The 16,951-nt window shown below is 51.6% G+C and overlaps 6 non-coding genes across 6 annotated transcripts; all 6 read left to right on the top strand.

The window, feature by feature from the left end:
* The first annotated feature begins 2,619 nt into the window (after positions 1 to 2,619).
* Positions 2,620 to 2,712, top strand: LOC129634576 (small nucleolar RNA SNORD116). The gene has a single exon (XR_008705760.1). It is a non-coding gene; the product is annotated as a small nucleolar RNA SNORD116 (small nucleolar RNA).
* A 2,659-nt stretch (positions 2,713 to 5,371) lies between these two features.
* Positions 5,372 to 5,465, top strand: LOC129634585 (small nucleolar RNA SNORD116). Its single transcript, XR_008705769.1, has one exon. It is a non-coding gene; the product is annotated as a small nucleolar RNA SNORD116 (small nucleolar RNA).
* A 2,677-nt stretch (positions 5,466 to 8,142) lies between these two features.
* On the top strand, positions 8,143 to 8,233 carry LOC129634581 (small nucleolar RNA SNORD116). The gene has a single exon (XR_008705765.1). It is a non-coding gene; the product is annotated as a small nucleolar RNA SNORD116 (small nucleolar RNA).
* Positions 8,234 to 10,643: 2,410 nt separating this feature from the next.
* LOC129634578 (small nucleolar RNA SNORD116) lies at positions 10,644 to 10,735 on the top strand. Its single transcript, XR_008705762.1, has one exon. It is a non-coding gene; the product is annotated as a small nucleolar RNA SNORD116 (small nucleolar RNA).
* A 2,353-nt stretch (positions 10,736 to 13,088) lies between these two features.
* Positions 13,089 to 13,180, top strand: LOC129634579 (small nucleolar RNA SNORD116). The gene has a single exon (XR_008705763.1). It is a non-coding gene; the product is annotated as a small nucleolar RNA SNORD116 (small nucleolar RNA).
* Positions 13,181 to 15,907: 2,727 nt separating this feature from the next.
* On the top strand, positions 15,908 to 15,999 carry LOC129634580 (small nucleolar RNA SNORD116). The gene has a single exon (XR_008705764.1). It is a non-coding gene; the product is annotated as a small nucleolar RNA SNORD116 (small nucleolar RNA).
* The last annotated feature ends 952 nt before the right edge of the window (positions 16,000 to 16,951 follow it).

Here is a 16,951-nt window from a genome sequence, read left to right on the forward strand (position 1 = left end):
AGCACGTTGCCTCCCTTGGGGTTAAGGGCGGGACTGGTTAGCAGTGAGGGCATCTCTGACTGTGTCACACATATGCTGGAGGAGCCAGGTCACCACCATTTGTGAGGCTCCCATCTGAGGGTGGGCCATGTACAGATATTCTAGCGGCCCTCTTGGAATACAAGGTCCATGTAAAGGCACTGAGGAGCATAGAGCCATCTGGCTTGTCCGGTGGTGGTAGGTGTCGAAGTAGATCCTATCCTCAGACAGTTGATGTCTTAGCTTGGAAAGGTGCATTTAGTCCTGATTCCTGCTGCAAATGCGCTAATTGGGGCTCTGGTAATGTCCATTCTAAAGCAATGAACCTTCTGTGGTTTTTGATTGGAGCCCCAGGTCAGATTTGAGGCCCTCGCCATTGCAGCCCTTTGGGTTGCTGAGATTCCTGAGTGCCATGTGGGCTTCAGTGGCTGCAGAGACCTGGGGGAATGGTGGCAGTTGTGAAAGTTAATAGGCCCATTTCTGCCCTTGGCAGTTCCTAAATTGCAGCTCCTGTCACATGCTTGAGTCTTGGAGGTTGCCATGGACTGTGGTGTGGTCCTAGGCCTGCATTCCTCCTGCAGGTTGGCCAGAGACCCAGAGAAGAATGTTTGTGCAGGTGAGGAAAAGTGCAGTGTGATTTACGGGGACGATATGTCCGCTTAGGCTGCAGGCACTGTTGTTCTGTTTTCAGTGATACAGTGTGGTCTTTTTGGAGCTGCCATCAGCTGGGTACAGAGGACAGGGCATTGCTTGTCCTTAGGAGGCTCGGTGAAAGGTGACCTTTGTGGCCTTGTTGGCCCACTGCTAGTAGAAGGACTCTCAAAGGGCATCTTTGGTGCCTTGAAGAGTTGCAATAAGGAGGCCAAGGAACCAGCCCTGTGGGTAGTTATGTGGTGTACACACATGCCCCTTGGCCGCCATTTGTCCCTTCGGCCTGGAATTGTCAAGATTCTCTAAGGTTGGGGCCAGCCAGCCAGCCCTGATAGCGCCCATGTGTTTGCCCCCCTGGCAATGAAGCATCAACCTTAGAGGACCACGGTTGTGATAGAGATTGCTCATTGGTTGGCATACCAAGGCTGCCTCAATGTAGGAGACAGCAGCTCCCATGGCACTATGGCAGAGACCTGGCACATCCACGGTCTTCCCTGGCAGGTCTTCTGAAGTCTTCCTGAAAGCATCCTTGGTGATCTGTGAGCCCTTGGTCGTGTTGCCCACCTTCTTCCTGTGGGTCTTGCTGGATGCTCATTGTCCCTGTGAGCCAAGGCCCTGGAGGCTTCAGATTTAGGTGAGTCGCCCTTTGTTGCATAATGAATTCAATTTGGACCAAGCCCTGTATTATGAGAGCTTTCTCTAGGGTGTGGTCAGTACCCAGGGCCCTGCAGACTGTGGATTTGAGGATAATCTGGCCGGGAAAGGAATCCTGTTTCTGTGGGAGTGACCCCTGGTTCCTGGTACCTGAGGATGACCAGGTTCCATCTTGCAGTTTCCAGTGGAGGCTGGACTTTGATTGGACTGACCGGCAGGAAGATACGCATGCCCTGAATTCCTTTGCTGTTGGAGGGTGCAGTGGGCCATATCTGCTGTAGTGCCAAGTTCACCTTACTGTGCAGTTGTCTGGGAAAATTTTCTTGTTAGGGTAGGAGGTGGGACTTGTGACAAGGACCCCTGAGCTATAGTAGTAGCTCACGTAGTCTCAGGGTATGTGGCATTCACACAGACTCTCTGCAAGGTGACCTTGGGCAGTCAGGTCTCTGTGCTTTGGTCAGAGATCATGGGTCATGGAGATTGGGAGCCTTGAGCCTATGTCAGCAGCCCCTCAGTGAAATTTTCCATGGATCTTGTGGAAGATGCCAAGTTGGGATGATGGGAGGTCAGGACTCCATGGAGATGGCACGCATGTTCAGACTGCAGGGCCTTTGCATGCCATCTCTGAGACTTGGATACCCGGACAGATTTCCAGACACACACCCAAAATGCTGAGAATGCATTTTTATTGGTACACCAGAACGCAGGCACTCAACCTCACATCGAATCCCCTGCCACCCTTGCATGCTTGGTCAGAAAGACACCTACATGCACTTGAGCCTAATTTGCTGCACTCTTTTGAAAGATAGGTAACCAGTCGTCTGTAAAGGATCAATATAGTTGGGTTGCAGATACAGGCCTTCCCCCAGTGAAACATTTGCATCAGTATTAGTGAGAGACCAAGTATACATCTTAAGCATTCCTGTGCTTTCTGTCCACTTGTCAGGTGAAGTTGGCAGGTATGACTGTCCATTACCCAGGAGATGAACCCCCACCCTTGAGGCAGTGTCTGAAGGTGCAAGGGAGTCCGGCAAGAAGTGTGGCCCACCCAAGTTGCTGTCACTGCTTTTTGGATCACCGAGCACGGTACGGCTTCTCCTGCCCCAAAACGTGTCGTGAATTTCAGGTTTCCTGGGATTGCCTGAGTGGTTGTATGTATAGAGGGACCTTTCCTCTTGCTGAGAAGCCTGGGGGCTCTAAGTTCCCCCAGCTGCTGGAGGACTCCCAGGTCACTGGCTCCTCCTGGGAGCGGCCCTGCCTGCCGTGAGGAGGTGGGCAGCAAGCCAGCACGTGCTCGGATCGATGATGACACCCTCACATGCATTCCTTGGAAAATCTGAACAAAATGAGTGAGAACTCACTACCGTCTCCTCATCGAAACTGAGGTCCAGCACGTTGCCTCCCTTGGGGTTAAGGGTGGGACTGGTTAGCAGTGAGGGCATCTCCGACTGTGTTACACACACACATGGAGGAGCCAGGTCACCACCATTTGCGAGGCTCCCATCTGAGGGTGGGCCGTGTACAGATGTTGGGGTGGCTCTTGGAATACGAGGTCTGTGGTGAAGGGCACTGAGGAGCATAGAGGCATCCAGCTTGTCCAGTGGTGGCAGGAGTCACAGTAGATCCGGGCCTCGGAAAATTGAGCTTTTGGCTTGAAAATGTTCATTTCTTCCTGGTTACTGCTGCAAGTGTGCTTGTTGGGTCAGTGGTGATGTGGAATCTGAAACAAGGAAGCTTCTGTGGCTTCTGATTGGAGCCCCAGGTCAGATCTGAGGCCCTTGCCATTGAGGCCCTTTGTGTTGGTGAACTTCCTGAGTGCCCTGTGGGCTGCAGATGTTGCAGGGACCTAGGGGAACTGTGGCAGTTGTGAAAGTTAATAGGCCTCATTTCTGCCCTTGGCAGTTCCTGAATTGCAACTGCTATCACAGTGCTTGAGTCTAGGAGGTTGCCATGAACTGTGAAGTGATCCCAGGCCTGCATTCCTCATGCAGGTTGGCCAGAGGCCTAGAACAAAATGGTTTTGCAGGTAGGGAAATGTGCTGTGTGATTTCCTTGGACAATCTGTCCCCTGAGGCTGAAGGCACTGTTGTTGTGTTTTTAGTGATACATACTGTTTTAGAGTTGCCCTCAGCTGGGTACAGAGGAGGGGGGGGTTGCTTGTGCCTGGGAGGCTTGGTGATAGTGATCTTTGTGGCCTTGGTGGTCTGATGCCAGAAGAAGAACTCTTCATTTGTATCTTTGGTGCCTTGAAAAGCAGCCCGTGGGTGGTAATGTGGTGTGCGTACATTGCCTTGGCCCCCATTTGGCCCCTCAGCCTGAAATTTGCAAGGTGTGTGATTTCTCAAAATTTGGGGCCAGCTAGTCGGCCCTGATCCACCCAGGTGTTCACTGCTGCCCCCCCACCCCAGCAGTGAATTATCAACCTTGAAGGCCCATGTTGTGGTAGAGATTGGTCATTGGTTGGCATACCAAGGCTGCCTCAGTGTAGGCACCAGCAGCTCCTCTGGCACTATGGCGGGAGACCTGGCACATCCAAAGTCTTCTGCTGGCAGGTCTTCTGATGTCTTCCTGGAAGCCACCTTAGTGATCTGTGAGCACTTGGTGGTCTTGCATGGCAGACACAAGATGTAGGGTGGAATGACGTGATGTCACCATAGTCAAAGGCCCACCTTTTTCCTGTTGTTGGGTGCTGGTTGACTGTGTGAACAGAGCCCCTGGAGGCTTCTGATGTGGGTGAGTCGCTATTTGGGGCAGGAGTGTTCAATTTGGACCAAGCCCTGCTTTATGGGAGTTTTTCCCATAGGATGTGGTCAGTACCCAGGAGCCTGTACTCTGTGGATCTTAACCTATTCTGGCCAGGCAAGGGGCCCCGTTTCTCTGGGAGTGACGCCTAGATGTTGGTACCTGAGGACGAGCACCTCTTGTCTTTCACTTACCATTGGGTCCCTGGAGAGTGATTGGACTCACTGGGCAGGAAGAGGCTCATGCCTTGAATTCTTTTGCTCTTCAAGGGTATGGTGGGTCATCAGCCCCAGGGCCAAGTTCACCATACATTTGTCATTCTAATGGAAAATTTCCTTGCTCTAAGTAGAGCTGGGACTAGTGGGCAAGGACACCTGAGCTGAAGTAGTTCCTGGTGTAGTCTCAAGCTCTGTGGCATTCACAGAGTTGCTCTGCAGCACGACCTTGCTTGGTCTGATTCCTATGCTTTGGTCAAAGGGAATGGTCATGGAGATAGGGGACCCAGAGCTGATGTCAACAGCCCCTCTGTGAAATTTTGCATGGGGTTTGTGGAAGGTGCCAAGCATCTACTTCATTTTGTGGGAGGGTAGGAGGTCCACACTCTGTATAGACGGCATGCGAGGCCTTTGCATGGGTCTCTTGAGACATGGAGATAGCTGGAAGGAGTTCGAGGCCCATCCAAAATCCTAAGAGTGCATCCTTGTTGGTACGCTGGAACACATGCACTCAACCCCACATCGCATGCCCTGCCACCCATGCACGCTGTCAGACAGACACCCACTCGCTCTTGAACCTACTTTGCTGCACTCATGCTCACTTATTTATCCAGTCCTAGGTAGGGAATCAATACATTTGGCTAAGCAGATAAAGGCCTTCCCCCAGGGAACGATGGACATCAGCATTGTTCAGTGAGAACTCGGGTACACATCTGAAGCGTTCCTTTGCTTTCTCTCCACTTGTCAGGAGAAGTTCTCGGGTATGACTGTCTGTCATCCAGGGCAAGAAGCCATGCACATGAGACAGTACCTCGAGATGCAAGGGAGTCTGGCGAGAAGTTCACAGGCCCAGGTTCCTGCCACTGCTTTTTGGATCACTGAGGATGGCACCTTCTCTTACCACAAGATGTTTCATGGATGTAGGGTTTCCTGGGACTGCCTGAGTAGTTGTATGTATGAAGTGACCATTCTGCAGAGAAGTCTTAGACCTCTGAATTCCCCTGGTTCCTGAAGGACACCTAGGTCACTGGCTCCTCCTGAGATTGGCTCTGCCTGCCCTGCTGAGGTGGGCAGCAAGCCAGCGTGTGCTCGTATCTATGATGACACTCTCATATGTGTTCCTTGGGAACATCTGAACAAAATGAGTCAGAATTCACTACCATTTCCTCACCAACAGTGAATTCCAGCACATTGCCTCTCCTGGAGCTAAGTGTGTGCTAATTAGCAGTAAGGGCTGCTTTTACTGTGTCGCATACATGCATAGAGCAGGAGGATCACCAGGATCACCACTGTTTGCAAGGCTCCCTTCTGAGTGTGGGCTATGTAAGATGTTCATGCGGTTTTCCTGAAGTGCAAGGTCTGAGGTCAGTACCACTGAAGTTCACAGGAGATGTCTAGCCTGACCAGTGATGCTAGGAGTCAGAATAGATCCTGGCCTAGGCCTGTTGAGCTCTTAGCTTGAAAATGTGCATTTTGTCCCAGTTCCTGCTGCAAGTGCGCTAGTTGGAGCTGTGTTGATGTGGAAGCCAAAGTGAGGAGGATTCTGTAGTTTCTTATGGAGCCTCAGGTCAGATCTGAGGTCCTAGCTGTTGAGGCCCTTTGGGTTGGTGAGATTTCTTGAGTGCCCTGTGGGCTGTAGCGTTTGCAGGAACCTAGTCAAATGGTGGTGGGGTGAAAGGCAATAGGCCTCGTTTCTGCCCTTGGCAGTTCCTGTGTTGCATCTTCTGTCACATGCTTGTGTCTTAGAGGCTGCTGTGGACTGTGCGGTGGTCCCAGCCTTGCATTCCTCCTCCAAGTTGGCCAGAGGCCTAGAGCAGAATGGTTGTGCAGATGAGAAAAAGTGCAGTGTGATTTCCTGGGACTACCTGTCCGCTGAGGCTGCAGGCACTGTCTTTGTGTTTTCAGTGTTCCATACTGTGGTCCTTTTGGAGCTGCCCTTGGCTGGGTACAGAGGAGAGGGCATTTTGGTGCCTGGCAGGCTTGGTGATAGGTGACCTTTTTGGCCTTGGTGGCCCACTGCCAGAAGGACTCGCAAAGCATATCTTTGGTGCCTTGAAGAATTCCACTTACCGAGGCCTCGCAGACAGCTAATGTGGGCAGAAATGAGATCTTTGCACATATCTGTTTTTCCTTTGGGCCTGGTATTTGCTAGGTGTATGAGTTCCTAAAGATGGGAGCAGCTGGACCACCCAGATGGCACCCAGTTGTTTGCCACCCTGGCAGAGAAGTATCAACCTTGGAGTCCTGTGGTTTTTAGAGATTTGTCTTTGGTTGGCATACCAAGGCTTCCTCCATGATGTAGCAAGTGACTCCCCTGGCACTGTTGTGGGAAACTTCACACAACAAAGGTCTTTCCCTGGAAGTTCTTCTCAAGTCTTCCTGGAAGCAGGCTTGGTGTTCTGTGAACACTTGATAGTTTTGTGTAGCAGAGAAGGGATGCTGGGCAGAATGGCATGGTGTCACCATAATCAAAGACCGCCTTCTTCCTGTTGGTCTTCTGAGTACTAAATGTCCCTTTGTGAGCAGAAGATCTGGTGGCTTCTGATATGGGTGAGTCACAGTGGGGGTGGATGGAGGAGTTCAATTTGTAGGAGTTTTTCCTGGGTATGGTTGGTTCCCAGGGCCCTGCAGGCTGTGGATCTGAGTATTATCTGGCCAGCAAAGGGGCCCAGTTTCTGTGGGAGTGACCTCTGGATCCTGGTACCTGAGGAAGACCAGGTCCCATCTTGCACTTTCCAGTGGAGCCTCGGAGAGTGATTAGACTCACTGGGCAGGAAGAGGCTCATGCCCTGAATTATTTTGCCCTTTTAAGGAATGGTGGGCCATATCTGCCCCTGGGTCATGTTCCCAATACTTTTGACCTTCTTTGGGAAAGTTTCCTTGATCCAGGAGGAGGTGGGTCTTGTCACCATGGACACCTGAGCTGTAGTTTTAGCTGACATGTCTCATGGTACATGGCATTCACACAGTTGCTCTGCCAGGCGACCTTGGGCAGTCAGGTTCATGTTCATAGTGAGAGGGCATGGGTCAAAGAGATCATAAGCCCATGCCCTATTTCAACAGCCCCTCAGGATGAAATTTTGCATGGAGCTTGTGGACAGTGGCAGGCATCATCTGCCATTTTGTTGGACAGCAGGAAGTCAGGGTTCTGTGGTGAAGGCATGCATGTTTAGACACCAAGGCCTTTGGAGTGGGACTCTGAGTCCTGGAGACACCTGGAAGGAGTTTCAGAGGCACATCCAGAGTCTTGAGGCACATTCTTCTTGGTACACTGGAACACACACACAGACCCACATCAAATCCCCTGCCACACTCACATACTCAGACAGACAGACACTGATAGGAACTTTAAGATAATTTCCTACCTTTGTGCTATAGCTACGTATCCAGTCGTACGGGATCGAGGTAGTTCAGAAGCAGATGCAGGCTTTACCCCAGGGAACCGTGGACACCGATATTATTCATCGAGAACCTGGGTGCACATTTGAAGCATGCTTGTGCTTTCCTTCTACTTGTCAGGAGAAGTTGCCAGGTATGACTGTAGCTTAGAAGAATCCCTGCCTGTGATTCAGTGAATGGAGGTGCAAGAGAGTCCTGCGAGAAATGTGGCAGGAACAGCTTGCAGTTTCTGCTTTTTGGATCACTAAGGATGGTAGTCCTTCCTCTGCCCCAAGATGTGTCATGAATTTAGGGCTTCCTGGGATTGCCTGAGTATGTATAAGTGCAGATGGACTTTTCCTCTTGCCAAGAAGCCTGGGGGCTCTGAATTCTCCCAGCTCCTGGAGGACTCCCAGGTCATTGGCTCCTTCTTGGAGCAGCCCTGCCTGTCCTGCTGAGGTGTGCAGCAAAGCAGCACATACTCGGATCAATGATGACAACTTTCATATGCATTCCTTGGAAAATCTGAACAAAATGAGTGAGAACTCTCTACCATCTCATCGACACTGAGCTCTAGCACGTTGCCTCCCATGGAGCTAGGGTTGGGGCTAGTTATCAATTAGGGCCAGCTTAGACTTGGTCACACACATGCATACAGTCCCTGGGTCACCTCCATTTGGTTGTCTTCTTTCTTTGGGTGGCCCTTATAAATGAGTTCAGTTTGTCTCTGGCTTCAGTAATCTAGCCTGTGATGTTCTCCTCTGTTATGATGTGTGTGCAGTTACCAGAGGTAATTGAAGCCATGTGAAGCATCTGAGCATATGATCTGCCATTGAGTTTCACTGACCCCCCTGCTGCCCATTGCATGGTGCTGTGGAGAAAAGCCAAGTTTTTTCATTCATGATTCATGCGGCAGTTTTGGCCTCAGCTGGCTTCGATGTCATTTTTTTCTCCAGGAAGGCATGGTGCAGATTTTCTCCTGATATTAAGAGGAGATCAATGGTCAGAGCATCCAGCAGGTGGGCCAAGCCAATGGCCCTTCTTCTGACTATTTCTTTGGTTGTTGTCTGAATGAGCACTGGTGTTGGGAGACTAAGCCTGGCAGATGCCTTAGAACATTTCCGAGGATGGAAATCCTGTGTCGATGGGAGGGAACTGCACGTTGCCCTGAGAGGGGGTGCAGATGCTGGGGCAGAGCAAAGCTTGGGGAGTGTGAAATGCACCTCAAATGGTGGTGGAACCCATGGGTGGATGGGCAAGTAGATGTATCAGTGACTCAGTTAGGTTCCATGAAGTCTGTGTTGCCTTCAGTTAAGGTTGGAGTGAGTGTGGGGAAGCACCATGGTGGCAGGTTCATAAGATTCATGGACCCTCCAACAGTTGGCCTCTCCCGTGATAGTTCCTTTGCAGCAGACCTCTGAAGCTGGGAGTAGTTTCCAGTCTGGTGTCATATCTTGTCCTGTCCAGGGTGTCAAGTATGAGGAAGATGGGGTATTTTCTGTCCATCCTGCATCGTTCTCCCCTTGTGTTTGGCATGAAGTTGTGCCTCAGGATATCCCATTGTCATTTGTACATCCAGCCCACCTATCCTTGTCTGAGTTTAGGGGGTCTTCCCAGAAATCAGGGAGCAGGATCCTGTGGAAAAAGGGGAGTTGGCAGCCCACGTGAGTGGGCAGTTGTAGGGGCAGGAGAGGCTGTCTGGCGTGGGGCTCATTTTGTCATTTGGCCCGCTGGTGCAGGGAGGCTGTGCTCTCCTGTGTTCCTGGCCTCTGGCCAGAGGCGTCATGTGGATTCATTCATCATGCCTCTTTGCTGGATTCTGTGATGGCATGGCTGATGGTGTCCAGATGGTCATGGACAACCTGATTCTCATGTTGTGTCTGAGTTCATGGCAGTGATGTTAGTGCCTTACAAAGAGAAAGTCAACATACAAGTGACCCGGTTGCTTTAAAGGGTGGAGCCCCAGCATCTCTGCCCTTCAGAATGTCTGCAATGGCCTTTAGCTCTTTGTGCTGTTCAAGGAAGGTCTTCTAGCACGGCTGTTGGCTAGGAAGCCTGCACCCTCATGTGTCAACCAGGCTGAGTGCAAGCGTCCATTGGGACCCCTTTGTTGCAGGGCTGAAAGAGCCTTTTTTCAGGGATATACAACCTGTCGGAAAAGGAACTTATTATCATGGAAGCCCTCAGGTAACTTTTATCCTTCCGTGTGCTGGCAAGTCCATTGTGAGCAGAATAGGTGCGAAGAGTGGATATGTTTCCCTGGAAGGGCAGTGGCTATTAGGCCAAGGGGGCTCAGTTCCCTCCAGGGTTCTTGGGGGACATCCTTAAGCTTTCAGTGGGAACGGCAAAAGAAGAGAAGTTGCAGGGCCTGAGACCAAGGAATTGGCAGATTGGTGCTATTTGTCCTGATGGCCCCTTGACTCTGGAGGTATCCATGTGCAAATGCATTCACATTGGCTGTTGACACACCAGGCCGAGGTGCAGCAGTTGAATAGTAGATTCAAGAATGAGGGCAACTCTCCTGAAGGCCTTTGCTTTTTCCCCTGTACACCTGTTGGTCTTCCTCATGCATGCATGTGTTTTCTCACCTCAAGCCAGATTGAGTTGCCCAGGATGGAAGACCATTGTCAACAGGGAACCCGTCACACATTCTGTGAATCCCAGCCTGGTGAGACAAGGAGCATGAGCCCCTGGGGGCCATTGTGCATGCAGCCCTTGGGTTTACAGATGGAATACATGGAGGTAAGTGGTCCTTATTTGAGGAAACCTAGTGGTTTGGCCCCAGTGATCTGGGCATGGGATCTGTGCTCTCACCTTCTGGGGTTTCCCTAGGGTATGCCAAGTCCCAGGGCCCAAGGTTTGGCTGTAGTTCCTGCCCCATGGCTGCAATCTGTGCAGTCTTGAATGCTGACCTGATTGAGCTCGCTGGCCTCCCTGGGATGGAGGTGGCGACTTTGCTCATGCAGCTCCTGGGCACACGTGCTTGGATCGATGATGACTCCCACAAATGCATTCCTTGGAAATCTGAACAAAATGAGTGAGCCACCCCTACCGTCTCCTCATCGGAACTGAGGTCCAGCACGTGATTTCCAGTGGATCGAAGGACCAGGGTCACATTTCATTTTCTCCCTGGGGTGTGAGCAGCCACAGTGTGCAAGCTGAGGGTGATGGCCTTGTGGTATGGAGATGAGCCATGAGGAAGATGCCCTGACCTCCCAACCTCGGGATATGGCTAGGGACCATGAGCCATCTCTGGTTACACGAGGCTAACCAAGGCTTTTGTCTCCTGGTATGTATGATTCTATTGGTAGCATAGAAGTGGAAGCCATTTGAGAGCATCTGGACTGCCACTGAGTTTGTCAGCCACACTGCCTTTGCCTGAAAGTGTTTTCACTCATGTCCTGAAAGGAGTCATGTCTTCGGACAAGTTTCTATGTCATGTTCTTCTGGGGAACGGGATGCCGCATAGTTTTCTCCTGATGGCCAGAGGAGATCATTGGGCAGAGTGTACAGGAGGTGGGCCAAGCTGATGGCCCCTCGTCTGATTGTTTCTTTGGTTGGTATGTGAGTGGGCACTAGTGTTGGGAGGGTGAGCCTTGCAGATGCATTAGAGCATTTCCAAGGATGAAAGTCCTGAGTCAACAGGAGGGACCTGCACATTGCTCTGAGGTGGGCAGTTGTTGGGGGAGAGCAAAGCTTGGGGATCGTGAAATGTACCTCGAGTGGTGGTGGAACCCATGGATGGATGGGCAGGTGAATGGATTGGCAAGTCAGTCAAGTTCCCTGAATTCTGGGTTGCCTTCAAGTTTGGTTGGAGTGAGAGTGGGGAAGGACTGTGGTGGCAGGTTCATAGGTTCATAGACTGTTGAACAGTTGGCCTCTTCTGTGATTGGTTTCCTTTGCTGCAGACCTCCAGAGCCATGAGTGGTTCCCCAGGTGGTATCTTATCTTGTCCTGGCCTGGGGGTCATATGAAGCAGAGGGGATGTTTTCTGTCCACCTTGCCATGTTCTCCCCATGTGCATGGAGTGAATTTGTGCCTCAAGACATCCCAGTGTCATTTCTATTCCCAGCCCACCTTCCTTGCCCAAATTTAGGAACTCTTCCCAGAAACTAGCGGGCAGGGGCCCTGTGGAAATAGGGGAGTCAGGTGAGTGGCTACAGTTTGAAGGGCAGGAGAAGCTCTCTGGTGTGGTGCTTAACAGCAAGGCTGTGCTCTTCTGTGAACCTGTAGCCAGAGGTGTCATGTGGGTTCAATCATTGTGCCTCTTTGTTGGGTTCCGTGGTGTCATGACTGGTGTTTCAGGATGGTCGTGGACGACCTGAGTTTCGTATTGTGTCTGGGCTCATGGCAGTGATGTTACTGGCTCAAAAAGAACGAGGTGGCATGACAAGTGACTCAGTTGCTCTAAAGGGTGGACCCCCAGCATCTTTGTGCTTTGGAATGGCTCCAATGGCCTGTAGCTCTTCGTGTTTTTCAAGGAAGGGCTTTAGCATGGCTTTGACCAGGAGGCAAGCACACTCATGTGTCAACCAGGCTGAGTCCACTGGGGCCCTTGTGTCATGGGGCTGAAAGCCATTTTTCATGGATATGCTCCATATCAGAGAAGGGGCTTAATGACATGGAGGCCCTCAGGTACCTTTTATCCTTTCCCATGCTGGTGAGTCCATTGTGAGCAGAGTAGGTGCCAAGAGTGGGTGTGTTTCCCTGGAAGGTCAGTGGCTATTAGGTGAAGGGGGCCCCATTCACCTGAGGGGGTCTCGGGGTTCTTGGGGGACATCCTTAAATTGTGTTGGCCAGGGCGGTACGTGGAGTGGAATTGCAGGCCTGAGACCAGGCAGTTGGCAGGTTGGCATTCTTTGTCCTGATGGTCCCTTGACCCTGAATGTATCCATGCACCAACACATCCCTGTTTGACTGCCTACACAGCACACCTTCTTGTAGCAATTAAATGATAGATGCCAGAATGATTGGCAATGCTCCTGGAGGCCTGGCCTCTTTCCCCAGTACACCTGGTGCTCTTCCTCACACATGCGTTTTCTTGCCCCAGGCCAGATTGAGTGGCCCAAGATGGAAGACTGTTGGCAACAGGTTACCCATGGCATATTCCATGATAGCCAGCCTCTCGAGATGAATATCGTGAATCCCCAGAGACAACTGGACAAGTGGCCCTTGAGTGTACAGATGGAACAACCATGGCGGTAAGTGGCCTAAGGAGACCTAGTGGTTTGGCCCCAGGGATCTGGGCATGGGATTCACACCCTCACCTTCTGGGGTTTCCCTGGGGTATGCAAGGTCCCAGGGCCTGAAGCTTGGCTGCCCTATGGCTGCAATCTGCACAGTCCTGAATGCTGACCTGATCAAGCTCACTGACCTTCCTGGGATGGAGGTGGTGACTTTGCTCATGCAGCACCTAGAGCACACGTGCTTGGATCGATGATGACTCCCACAAATGCATTCCTTGGAAATCTGAACAAAATGAGTGAGCCACCCCTACCGTCTCCTCATCGGAACTGAGGTCCAGCACGTGGCTGCCAGAGGGATCGAAGGGCCAGGGTCACATTCATTTGCTCCCTGGGATGTGAGCAGCCACAGTGTGCAAGCCGAGGGTGACGGCCTTATGATGTGGAGGTGAGCCATGGAGGAAAGGGGCTGCATCTCCCATGTTTGGGTTATGACTGGGGACCACAAATTGTCTCTCTTTGCACGAGCTATCCAGGTCTTTTGTCTCCTGGTGTGGATGAGAGTGAGGATAGCAGAGGAAGCAGAAGCCATTTGAGAGCATCTGGGCTGCCACTGAGTTTGTCAGGCCTCCGTGTGCCCACTGCCTGGTCCCTGGCGGATAGCACAGAGTTTTCACTCAGGGTCAGAACAGGAGTTGTGGCCTTGGCCAGGCTTCTGTGTCATGTTCTTCTGGGGACGGATTGCTACATAGTTTTCTCCTGATATTGAGAGATCAGTGAGCAGAGTGTCCAGGAGGTGGGCCAAGTTGAGGGCCCCTTGTCTGATTGTTTCTTTGGGTGGTGTGCATGGGCGCTGGTGTTGGGAGGCTGAGCCTGGAAATTACATTAGGATGTTTCTGTGGATAAAATCCTGTTTCAAAGGAGGACTAGCACATTGCCCTGAGGTGGGTGGATGCCGAGGGAGAGCAAATTTCGGAGATCTTGAAATGCCCCTCGAATGGTGGTGGAACCCATAGGTGGATGGATGCATGGATGGATCGGCAAGTCAGTCCGGTTCCCTGAAGTCTGGGTTGCCTTCATATACAGTTGGAGTGAGTGTGGGGAAGGATCACAGTGGCAGATTCATAGGTTCAAGGACCATCTCCCATCATTGACCTCCCATCAGTTGACCTCTTCTATCATTGGTTTCCTTTGTGACAGGCTTCCAGAGCCAGTAGTGGTTCCCAACATAGCATTGTATCTTGTCCTGACCTGGGGGCCAAGTATGAACTATCCATTCCATGGAATTCTCCAGGCCAAAACACTGGAGTGGATAGCCTTTCCCTTCTCCAGGGGATTTTCCCAACCCCGGGATTGAACCCAGGTCTCCCATATTGCCAGCAGATTCTTTACCATCTGAGCCACCTGGGAAGCCCAAGAATACTGTAGTGGATAGCTTATCCCTTCTCCAGTGGATCTTCCCAACCCAGGAATCAAATGACGGTCTCCTAAATTGCAGGCAGATTCTTTACCAACTGAGCTATCAGGGAGGCCAAGTATGAGGTAGAAGGGATATTTTCTCTCCATCCTGCCACATTCTCCCTGTGTGCATGGGGTGATGCTGTGCCTCAGGACATCTCAGTGTCATTTCTATACCCAACCCACCTATCCTTGCACAAGTTTAGTAGCTCTTCCTCAAACTCAGGGTAGGACCCCATGGAAACAGGAGTCAGATGCTCCTGTGAGCGTCTGCAGTTGTAAGGGCAGGGGAATCTTATCTGGTGTGAGGCTCATTTTGTTGTACAGTCTGCTGATTCAGTGAGGCTGTGCTCTCCTGCATGCATGGCCTCTGGCCAGAGATGTCATGTGGGTTCAATCATCTCGCCTCTTTACTGGTTTGTGTCATGACCTGGCTGGTGGTGTCAGAATGGTCGTGGACGACCTGAGTCTTGTGCTGTGTGTGGGTTCACAGCAATTATGTTACTGCCTTAACAGAGAGCAAGGTAGCATGGCAAGTGACCCAGTTGCTGTAAAGGGTGGAGCCCCAGCATCTTTGCACTTCAGGAAGTCTCCGATGGCCTGCATCTTTTCGTGTTGCCTAAGGAAGGCCTTCTAGCAAGGTTTTTGGCCAGGAAGCAAAGCATGCTTGTGTGTCAACTGGACTAAGCGTAGATGTCCCTCAGGGCCCCTTTGTTGCAGGGCTGAAAGAGACATTTTTCGTGAATGTGTTCCCTTTCAGGGAAGGGTCTTATTGTTGTGGAAGCCCTCAGGTACCTTTTATCCTTCCCTGTGCTGGGCAGTCCATTGTGAGCAGAGTATGTGCCAGGACCAGGTGTGTTTCCCTGTAAGGGCAATGGCTGTTAGGCCAAGGGGCCCCAGTTCCCTGAGGGTGTGTCAGGGGTTCACAGAGGACATCCTTAAGCTGTGTTGGCTGGGATGGCATGAAGAGCAGAATTGCAGGGCCCAAGACCAGGGAGTTGGCAGATTGGCAGCCTTTGTCCTTCAGGCCCCTTGACTCTGAAGGTATCTGTACACCAATGCATCCTATTTGACGACTGACACACCAGTCCGAGGTGTACCAATTGAATGGTAGATGCAAGAATGAGGGCAGCACTTCTGGAGGCCTTGCCTCTTTCCCCAGTATGGCTATTGCTCTTCCTCATGCATGTGTGTGTTTTCTCACCCCAAGCCAGTGGCCTTGAGTGGCCCAGGATGGAAGACTGTTCGCAACAGAGAACCTGTCGCATATTCCATAACAACTGTCCTGGCAAGACGAGGCATGTGAGCCCCCAGGGACTTCTGGGCAATTGGCCCTTCGATCTACAGGTGGATCACCCATGGCGGTAAGCAGCCCTTCTTCGAGGAAACCTAGCAGTTTGGCCCCAAGGATTTGGGCATGGGATCCGTGCCCCCACCTTCTGGGGTTTCCCTGGGGCATGCAAAGTCCCAGGGCCCAAGGCTTGGCTGTAGTTCCTGCCCCATGGCTGCAATCTGCACAGTCCTGAATGCTGACCTGATCAAGCTCACTGACCTTCCTGGGATGGAGGTGGTGACTTTGCTCATGCAGCACCTAGAGCACACGTGCTTGGATCGATGATGACTCCCACAAATGCATTCCTTGGAAATCTGAACAAAATGAGTGAGCCACCCCTACCGTCTCCTCATCGGAACTGAGGTCCAGCACGTGGCTGCCAGAGGGATCGAAGGGCCAGGGTCACATTCATTTGCTCCCTGGGATGTGAGCAGCCACAGTGTGCAAGCCGAGGGTGACGGCCTTATGATGTGGAGGTGAGCCATGGAGGAAAGGGGCTGCATCTCCCATGTTTGGGTTATGACTGGGGACCACAAATTGTCTCTCTTTGCACGAGCTATCCAGGTCTTTTGTCTCCTGGTGTGGATGAGAGTGAGGATAGCAGAGGAAGCAGAAGCCATTTGAGAGCATCTGGGCTGCCACTGAGTTTGTCAGGCCTCCGTGTGCCCACTGCCTGGTCCCTGGCAGATAGCACAGAGTTTTCACTCAGGGTCAGAACAGGAGTTGTGGCCTTGGCCAGGCTTCTGTGTCATGTTCTTCTGGGGACGGATTGCTACATAGTTTTCTCCTGATATTGAGAGATCAGTGAGCAGAGTGTCCAGGAGGTGGGCCAAGTTGAGGGCCCCTTGTCTGATTGTTTCTTTGGGTGGTGTGCATGGGCGCTGGTGTTGGGAGGCTGAGCCTGGAAATTACATTAGGATGTTTCTGTGGATAAAATCCTGTTTCAAAGGAGGACTAGCACATTGCCCTGAGGTGGGTGGATGCCGAGGGAGAGCAAATTTCGGAGATCTTGAAATGCCCCTCGAATGGTGGTGGAACCCATAGGTGGATGGATGCATGGATGGATCGGCAAGTCAGTCCGGTTCCCTGAAGTCTGGGTTGCCTTCATATACAGTTGGAGTGAGTGTGGGGAAGGATCACAGTGGCAATTCATACGTTCATGGACCCATTGAACACTTGGCCTCTCCCATGGGTCACTTTCCTTTGCAGAAGATGTGTAGAGCCTTCAGTTCTTGCCATCATTACATTGTGTCTTGTTTTTTCTGGGGGCCAATATGAAGCACAGGGGATATTTCCTGTCCACCTCGCCATGTTCTCAC

This window comes from Bubalus kerabau, chromosome 19, assembly GCF_029407905.1.
Source record: "Bubalus kerabau isolate K-KA32 ecotype Philippines breed swamp buffalo chromosome 19, PCC_UOA_SB_1v2, whole genome shotgun sequence".
Lineage (NCBI taxonomy): Eukaryota > Metazoa > Chordata > Mammalia > Artiodactyla > Bovidae > Bubalus > Bubalus kerabau.